Source organism: Schistocerca piceifrons, chromosome 8 (genome assembly GCF_021461385.2).
Source record: "Schistocerca piceifrons isolate TAMUIC-IGC-003096 chromosome 8, iqSchPice1.1, whole genome shotgun sequence".
In the NCBI taxonomy this organism is placed as follows: domain Eukaryota; kingdom Metazoa; phylum Arthropoda; class Insecta; order Orthoptera; family Acrididae; genus Schistocerca; species Schistocerca piceifrons.
The window spans coordinates 102931938-102941669 of record NC_060145.1 but is presented as its reverse complement, the minus strand read 5'-3'; positions in this window follow the sequence as shown (position 1 = coordinate 102941669).

Below are 9732 nucleotides of genomic sequence, written 5' to 3'. Positions count from 1 at the left end.
AGAATCGATTCAAGCTGTGTCAGAAGGGCTTGCCACAAAATCCGTTGATTTGGCTTCTATAGGTGACTGTGAAGGGTTTCCAGCGGTCTAATTGAGAGAGAAGCCATAAAAACCAGGTGCCGCGCTGACGGCTTCCCGCTGAATCGCGCATTTCTGCGTATCGCCTCCATCGTCACAGCTCTCGTGCTGGGTGGTGGCCGATCACATTGTCACACCGCTTGACAATGCGTGAATGCCGTAGCCTTTCCGTCTTAAAAAGAGATGAGTAATGTAGGAAAACCCAATTGCAAAATGTACGTCATTCTGTTTACGTTCGTCGCCAGTAGTACTGAAATGGTCGTCACGCCTACAACATTGTGTTTCACGGCTTATAATCGACACCTTCGTCCATATTCATGGGAATGTAGCCAATCGATATGACGTAGTGCGATATAATTTATAGAATTCTGCGCTGTTTTCGTAAATCAAAAACTGACTGAAAGCACTGTATATAAAGGCCTAATATGTTGCTTCAGACGGTAAACTGTTTGTTCATCGTAACCTGAATTTTCGCGCAATAAACGTTGGTTCTCATGCAACATAAACGTCACTTAGGCTACGGCATTAATTTTCTTGAAATTAATAAATCAATGAAAAACGCTAGTTTGCTTTTGTTGTTCAGTATTACTCTTATTGTGTAAACCGGTTTTCGGCTGACAAGGCCATCTTCAAACATTTACTGACTACCATCGCCGAAGAGGTTACAATACTTGTAAACGACACTGGAAAAGAAGTTACATACCTACACTGAAGCAGAAACATACAGTAAATAACTATCTTTGACAGTGTGCTGATAATGCAATGTAAAAAGTAAAAAGTTGAACAGTAGATAAATATAAATGGAGTAAACAGGAAAAAACTGCAACAGCAAGCCTGACTAACGGTTTATATTAATAAACAAAACCAATAAAATAAAATTAGTACTTGACAAGGCTACATCAGGAGGTACAAAACATGGAGAGTGATACACAAACTGGTTAAAAGAAGAAAGAATTCTCATTGTAACTACAGAATACATAAGGAATTTAAGCAATAGCAGTAACATAAACAGAAATGAATAAATGCAGGAAAATGGAGGAGCGTGAGGGAACGTACAGTAAATGCCGTCTTCGAAAGTGTGGTGCTGCGTAAAAAGTTGAACAAAATACAAATTCAAAAGGAGCAAACAGGAAAAATATTAACACTATACTCAAAACTGTGCCTATGTCACAGATTGAATTAAATAAATGAACCAAGTAAAATAAAAATAGTGTCTTAATAGGGCAAGAGGTATTAAACGTGGAAAGTAATACAATTGCCAGTTAAAAGAAAGACATTTGTTGAAATTATGCGTTTCTTTCCATGTAAATCTTTTTACTTATTTCTAGTTTATCAGGTTTCATCGCATACTTCAGGTTTTCACCTCATGTATCCTTTTCAGAAATAACCTCTAGTACTACCAACATTAATTGTGTTGTATGACCCAGAGAAGCTATGTGTAACGTCTTAGAACGGTTTTGATGCCCTGAACGCTTTGTTCGACCGACTGGGGCTCTCCACGATGACATGTGTGGGGAAGTGCTATACCAGAATGAAACATCTGACAAATTCACCGTTACTAATGGGCTCAGACAAGGATGCTTGCCATTTACTTTGCAGCCACGGTTCATGAGACATCGTCTGTAAAGCGTGCAGGAGTGGAACTGAAATACACGTTTGACGGATGGCCATTTGGTCAGTCCAGAATGCATTCTATGAGGTTCACAAGTCTCACTCAGTTAATGAACTGCAGCTGTCTGTAAATCTGAAGAATAGATAAAATTAGTCAACCATTTGCTAACCAAAGGTTTCTTTAGCCCGTGACCTAGATTTCGATATTTCTAAAAATGCAATCTTCAGAGTGGGCCCTGTTACATCACATTTGCTGGTAAATTACATTTGCTGAAGCCGAGTGGCTCATACACAATCTTCAGAGTGGGCCTTGTTACATCACATTTGCTGGTAAATTGCATTTGCTGAATCCGAGTGGCTCCTGTCATACATAAAATTGGTATAAAAACCAGAGACGCCACATGCCATGGCTTAAGACAGCAGCCAGATTACATTCATCATACGACAGAACAAGTGCACAAATGTATTCGCCAACTGGTTAAGGCTATTGTCAACATAAAATTATAACAGGGATTCAAAGAATAAAATATCTGTCTAACCTTAGTATTCACCATTACAGAGACAAAGGCCTACATTGTTAGTAATATCGAAACCCAGCTCAAGGGCTAAATAAACCTTTGCTTTGCAACTCGTCGGCTGATTTTTTCAACTTGTTCAAATCTATACACTTGCTGATTCGCAACCATGGTTAAGATTTTGTCTGTAATGTGTTTCAGTACTACATATAAACGCATTCGGGAGGACGACGGTTCAATCCCGCGTCCGGCCATCCTGATTTAGGTTTTCCGTGATTTCCCTAAATCACTCCAGGCAAATGTCGGGATGGTTCCTCTGAAAGGGCACGGCCGACTTCCTTCCCCATCCTTCCCTAATCCGATGAGACCGATGACCACGCTGTCTGGTCTCCTTCCCCAAAACAACCAACCAACTACATATAAACGGTTTGGCCTGAGCCTCAACATCCAAAATACTAAGATACTAACACAGGCAGGTCCTGGAACTGTCTTTATGAATTTCAATAACTCTATTTCCAGCACACCTTTGGAACAAGTAGATTACTGCCAAACCACGAAAGGTGTCTCCATACCTGAAATGTGATACAGTAATGGAAATTCAGGAGAATAATGAAAATTTCGACATGAGTATCAGCCGATAACGAAGACGATGACGAAATTGAATGCCTTACTCTGATCAGCGATTGGATTTCTTTACACTGGCGCAAAATGAATCGAATACGTAGAAGGTGATACCGCTCGTTTGTAACTCCCGTCACGATCCACCGTAATAAAGGAAGTTTCCTAATCCGAAGGCAGATAGTTCTGGCCAATTTTTACGATGTGCTACGACAGCGGGGAGCGTCAACTTGGATTGACATTGTGCATTTTCGCTTCCTATAAGTGGTATGGTGGCCACAGTCTTGTTGCCCATTAGTTAGTTATTTTGTTGTGGAGGTTAATGATAATTAACAGTTATTACATTATCGTCCAGTTTGCAATCGAAACTATTCAAATCACCTTATTTTGATTCTATGTAGCCGCAACTCTGAACAAAAGGTGACAAAAAAAGATATGTGGATTCGAGAGATTACTTAACTGGTGTTCGATTTAATTCCAACAACTAAAGTTAGACAGTTCTATATAGTCGAGGAGGCGCTCCCGTCTCATGACAACAAATATGGACTGTTTGTGGAACACAGTTTGCTCGGCAGGGTATGCCGTATTGAGACCATCACTGTAATTGGTTGTAAGCGGAAGATCTCTTCCGTATCTACACAGCACGAGAAGAAAATCAGCACCAATAACCAGTACAGTGCCTGACGAGCCGGCCGGAGTGGCCGAGCGTTTCTAGACGCTACAGTCTGGAACCGCGCGGCCGCTACGGTCGCAAGTTCGAATTCTGCCTCGGGCATGGATGTGTGTGATGTTCTTAGGTTAGTTAGGTTTAAGTAGTTCTACGTTCTAAGGGACTGATGACCACAGCAGTCAAGTGTCATAGTGCTCAGAGCCATTTGAACCATTTTAAGTGCCTGACGAGATAATAACTATGCATTGTGTAACACCAGACCGGCGGTTTCCTCAACATGAGACAAAATAACTTTTGGTTAATGGGGTGCTTTACTCACTACACTACATCAATTTTCCTTTTCTTGGATTAGTTTTAATGGCTCTTAGCACTCTGCAATAGGAACTTGGGGATAGATGAGGAATGAAGAACGATGAAGTTCAGTTAGAATTTTAGGAAGAGAAGAATTTATCATTTTAGTATTCAAGAACGAATAATTTTCACCTTTATAATACTGTTTTTCGTCTTTTGTTGTCAGCGTCAATATTTTCGCTCTGTATGTTACTGCTGGTCTAGCTATTGGCTTTTAATGTCACCGCAACGTGGGAAAAACAGTGGGACGAGTCCTCGCCGACATATGCCTACGACCGCCCGTTCATCACAGTAATAGAACCTGATCTTCTACTTCATCGGGAAACTAAAGACCTTCCCTAACAAGTTAAGAGCAAACCATGGCAGATGTCTGAACTCGTTATACCAGAGGTGAAATGCAACTTCAGCAGGATGCCAATGTCGTTCCAATCGGTAAATCAATCACCACATCACAGCACAATGTTTACGAACGTATCGTCGTTGAACTATGATAAAACCTCAACGTAATGTCTGTATAAAACAGAAAACACCCGATAGTATGTAATCACAAGGTTAGGGGCGAACGTTTCCAGGAAGTCACGTCATGTATTTGCTAGCAGCACTAACATGCGGCAAGAACTAGGTGTATTATGTAAAATCAGGGCTATTGAAAGCGAACGGAAGACTCAGATTTGACAGAAAGGTACTGGAAAAATGCAAAATATCTATAAAGGTTATCACGTACAATATGGTTATGTGACCAACTCTGAGACATTGTTCCAGAATTTGGAGTCCTTATCATGAGGATATAGCAACAGATGAATTCAGAAACGCGCAGCTAGATTGTGACATGTCTCTATGAAACCTACGGAGACACACGACACAGTTCTCGAGAAAACATTTTGGGCAAATTTACAAAACCTGGAGACTGTGGGAATACTATGTTGCCGCCATCGTGTACTTAGTGGTCATGAGACTATGATAAGTGTGATTAGAACACATAAGGAAGCATACAAATAGTCATTTTCTCCCTCGTTCAATACACGCATGGAATAGGGAAGAGACTCTATAAATCTGTTACGATGTACTTTGCACCATGCACTTGCAGGTTTCCGGAGTGTAGATGTGCATGGAGATGATCTTTTTCTGGCCAGCGATCGGACTTTCTCTCTTTGGTGCAAGATGCAAAGGGATGCATTGAAAATAACAGAGTAGAGTGTTGTACCTTGGAACACTTTTTCCAGACTTACGTCTTTAGCTAGCCCTGAAATAAAAGTTAAATACATTTTCTAATTCCATTTTGAAATGGTGGCATTCAGTTTATGCGTGCTGCAGTCTTTTTATGAAATTACAAAAACTATAACTGGAAATTATTTCCAAATGTGAGAAACTGTCCCAAGCTACGACATGATCATGTACCTATGAACAAATATTCTATTCTAATCTAAAAGTGCTGAAATCTTGAAAATCTAGTTAACACTGTGTTTAATCCTACTACATCCTAACAATGAGCAAGTGAAAACAAATAAATAAGAAGTTTTATCATAAACCGGTTACAAGTTAAAAACACTTTGAAATGGCAGCTATTGGCACTAATCTCCAGTTTGTAGACAGGGAAAATTGTTAGGACATTAAAGAGATTCAGTTCTGCTGCAAATATCGCGTGTTCCATGGTGAAGGTAACTTCTGTTTCAGAGAATAGTGTGACACACGGCTGACGAAGTATGGCTTAACTCTCCACACGTTTTAAAACTTACAAGATTTTACTGGCCATAAAACTCTGCCAACATGAGTAACGTAGAAGGAAATATCCTCGGAGTAGTGAAGCAACTCAAATCGCTTAATAAAAGCGTCTTCTGGTCCAGACCGTATACCAGTTAGGTTCCTTTCGGTGTATGCTGATGCATTAGCTCCATACTTATCAATCATATACAGTCGGCCGGATTTGCCGAGCGGTTCTAGGCACTACAGTCTGGAACAGCGTGACCTCTACGGTCGCAGGTTCGAATCCTGCCTCGGGCATGGAAGTGTGTGGTGTCCTTAGGTTAGTTAGGTTTAAGTAGCTCTAAGTTCTAGGAGACTGATGCCCTCAAAAGTTAAGTCCCATAGTGCTCAGAGCCATTTGAACCAATCATATACAACCGTTCGCTCGACGAGAGATCCGTACCCAAAGACTGGAAAGTTGCACAGGTCACACTAACATTCAAGAAAGGTAGTAGGAGTTATCCACTAAATTACAGGCTCGTATTGTTAACGTCGATATGCAGCCGTCTTTTAGAACATATATTGTGTTGGAACATTATGAATTACCTCGAAGAAAACAGTCTATTGACACACAGTCAACATGGGTTTAGAAAACATCGTTCCTGTGAAACGCATCTAGCTCTTTATTCACATGAAGTGGTGAGTGCTATTGACAAGGGATTTCAGACCGATTCCGTATTCCTGTATTTCCGGAAAGCTTTTGACACTGTACCACACAAGCGGCTCGTAGTAAAATTGCCTGCTTATGGCATATCGTGTCAGTTATGTGACTGGATTTGCGATTTTCTGTCAGAGAGGTCACAGTTCGTAGTAATTGACGGAAAGTCATCGAGTAAAACATAAGTGATTTCAGGCGGCCCCCAAGGTAGTTTTATAGGCGCTTTGCTGGTCGTTATCTATATAAACGATTTTGGAGACAATCTGAGCAGCCGTCTTCCGTTGTTTTCAGATGACGCTGCCGTTTATCGACTAATAAAGTCATCAGAAGATCAGAACAAACTCCAAAACGATTTAGAGAAAATATCTGAATGGTGCGAAAAGTGGCAGTTGACACTAACTAATGAAAAGTGTGAGGTATTCCACATGAGTACTAAAAGGTACTCGTTAAACTTCGGTTACACGATAAATCAGTCTAATCTAAAAGCCGTAAATTCAACTAAATACCTAGGTATTACAATTACGAACAACTTAAATTGGAAAGAACACATAGAAAATGTTGTGGGAAAGGCTAACCAAAGGCTGCGTTTTATTGGCAGGACACTTAGAAAATGTAACAGACCTACTAAGGAGACTGCCTACGCTACACTTGTCCGTCCTCTTTTAGAATACTGCTGCACGGTGAGGGATCCTTACCAGATAGGACTGACGGGGTACATCGAAAAATTTCAAAGAAAGGCAGCACGTTTTGTATTATCGCGAAATATGGGAGATAGTGTCACAGAAACGATACAGGATTTGGGCTGGAAATCATTAAAAACTTTCTCCTCTGAATGCGAAAATATTTTGTTAACACTGACCTACATAGGGAGGAAAGATCACCACGATAAAGTAAGGGAAATCAGAGCTCGTACGGAAAGATATAGGTGTTCATTCTTTCCGCGCGCTATACGAGACTGAAATAATAGAGAAATGTGGAGGTGGTTCGATGAAGCCTCTGCCAGGAACTTAAATGTGATTTGCAGAGTATCCATGTAGATGTAGATGTAATTAAAAAATAACAGTATCCTAATATAGCTTTAATATATTATGTAGGACTTAAATATGTAAACCCTGTAATATTTTCAAACGCTGCACAAAACGCAGCCTCATGTCTCACAACAAAAACAGTAAAAAAATACCGCAAACTGCTTATGGCAGTCTCTACTGTGCGTTCGTTCATGTGATTTTAAAATCGGGCATTAGACTGAAACCTGGACTACGAAATGCTATGTGTTCGTAGGCGCACTATCGGGTACGACTACTGTTTGTTTATAACTCTTGTGATTCATGTCCTTTTGTTTCTTGTACGAATATTCATACTTTCTTCTGTAAGTATTATTTTTGCCGAATGTTGACGGGCGCAAGTGACTTTCTAAGGAAAAATGAATAGAGCCAAGCAGAAATGGAATAATTTACAGCTACCTTTCCACAATATCATATGATGTCGACATTATCATTGTTAGGATTTTATTCTGCCTCTCTGCCTTGCAACGTAAGCACTACTGTTGCAAAACTTTCTATTTTTCAAATCTTGTTCTGCCTAATATGCGTACTACCCCTAGCCGACAACTGCCATTAGGTACCACTGGAGAAGCGGGTAACGTTGACACATATACTTTGTGAGTGATGAATAGCGTTCCTCATTGTCGTCAGAAAGCGCGTTAGTATGTTCTATAAACACTCCCACACGAACAGATTACTAAAACCTCTAGTGACTCTCACTAATGATGGATTTTCTATCGAATGATCCGAGAGAAGTCGCTATACTAGTACTTATCTTCATTCGGCGTCAGCGACTAGGAGAAACTACGAATTACAGTTTTCATTTATATTAACTTTCATCGGGACATTTTATTTTGAAAGACTGAGGCAGTGAGCTAAGTTTTAGGTTTGAATTTTTCAACAGTTTCTTTCCTAGTGAGCCCGCTGCATGCATGAGGTCGATGAACGATATGCTTTACTTTTGGTACAGATTTATGTTGCACTATTGCTTTATTTACTCGTAATAGTTACAAGGTTACACAACGAGCTCGTTTCGATGTTTTTCTATTATAAGGGACACGTATTAGCTGGTATGGCTTGGTCCGCATTGCATCTTGGAGCGTAGGTATCGGCTGACCGCCTTTTATATTATCATCTGTTATTTTTATGTCCCTTAGTTGTGTGATAGTATATAGCATCACTGGAACCAGAGGTTCCAAATGGCTCTCAAAAATAACTTTACCGAGACCAAAAAAGTAAAGTACGTATAAATAAACGTGATCATAATACACCAAAGTGCCAAAGAAACTGGTATAGGCATACGTATTCAAATAACGGAGACATGTAAACAGGCACAATACGGTGTTGCAGTTGGCAGCGCCTATACAAGACAAGTGTCTGGCGCAGTTGTTGGATCGGTTACTGCTGCTACAGTGGCAGGATATCAAGATTTAAGTGAGTTTGAACGTGGTGTTATACTCGGTGCACGAGCGATGAGGTACAGCATCTCCGAGAGAATCTCCCGTATTACCATTTGAAGAGCGTACCGCGAATATCAGGAATCCGGTACAACGTCAGATCTCCAACATCGCTGCAGCTGGAAAAAGATCCCGCAAGAACGGGACCAACGACGACTGAACAAAATCGTTCAACGTGACAAAAATACAACCCTTCCGCAACCTACTGCAGATTTCAGTGCTGGACCATCAAAAAGTTTCAGCGTGCGAACTATTCAACGAAATATCAGCGATATGGGCTTTCGGAGCCATAGGCCCACTCGTGTAACCTTGATGATTGCACGACACAAAGCTTTACGCCTCGCCTGGGGCCGTCAACATCGACATTGGACTGTTGATGACTGGAAACATGTTGCCCGTCTCATTTCAAATTGTATCGAGTTCATGAATCCATGGCCCCTGCATGTCAGCAGGGGACTGTTCAAGCTGGCGGAGGCTCTGTCATGGTGTGGGGCGTGTGACGTTGGAGTGATATGGGACCCCTGATACGTCTAGATATGTCTCTGATAGGTGACACATACGTGAATATCTTGTCTGATCGCCTGCATCCATTCATGTCCGTTGTGCGTTCCGACGGACTTTGACAGTTCCAGCAGGATAATGAGACACCCCACATGTCCAGAATTGCTACAGAGTGGCTCCAGCAACACTCTTCTTTTTACAAGCACTTCCGCTGGCCACTAAACTCCCCAGACATTAACGTTATTGAGCATATCTGGGATGCCTTACAAAGTGCTGTTCAGAAGAGATCTCCACCCCGTCGTATCCTTACGGATTTATTGACAGCCCGTAGGATTCATGGTGTCAATTCCCTCCAGGACTACTTCATACATTCGTCGAGTCCATACCGCGTCGTGTTGCAGCATTTCTGCGTGCGCACGGGATTCCTACACGATATTTGACAGGTGTACCAGTTTCTCTAGCTCTTCAGTGTTTAACAAGAGGACGT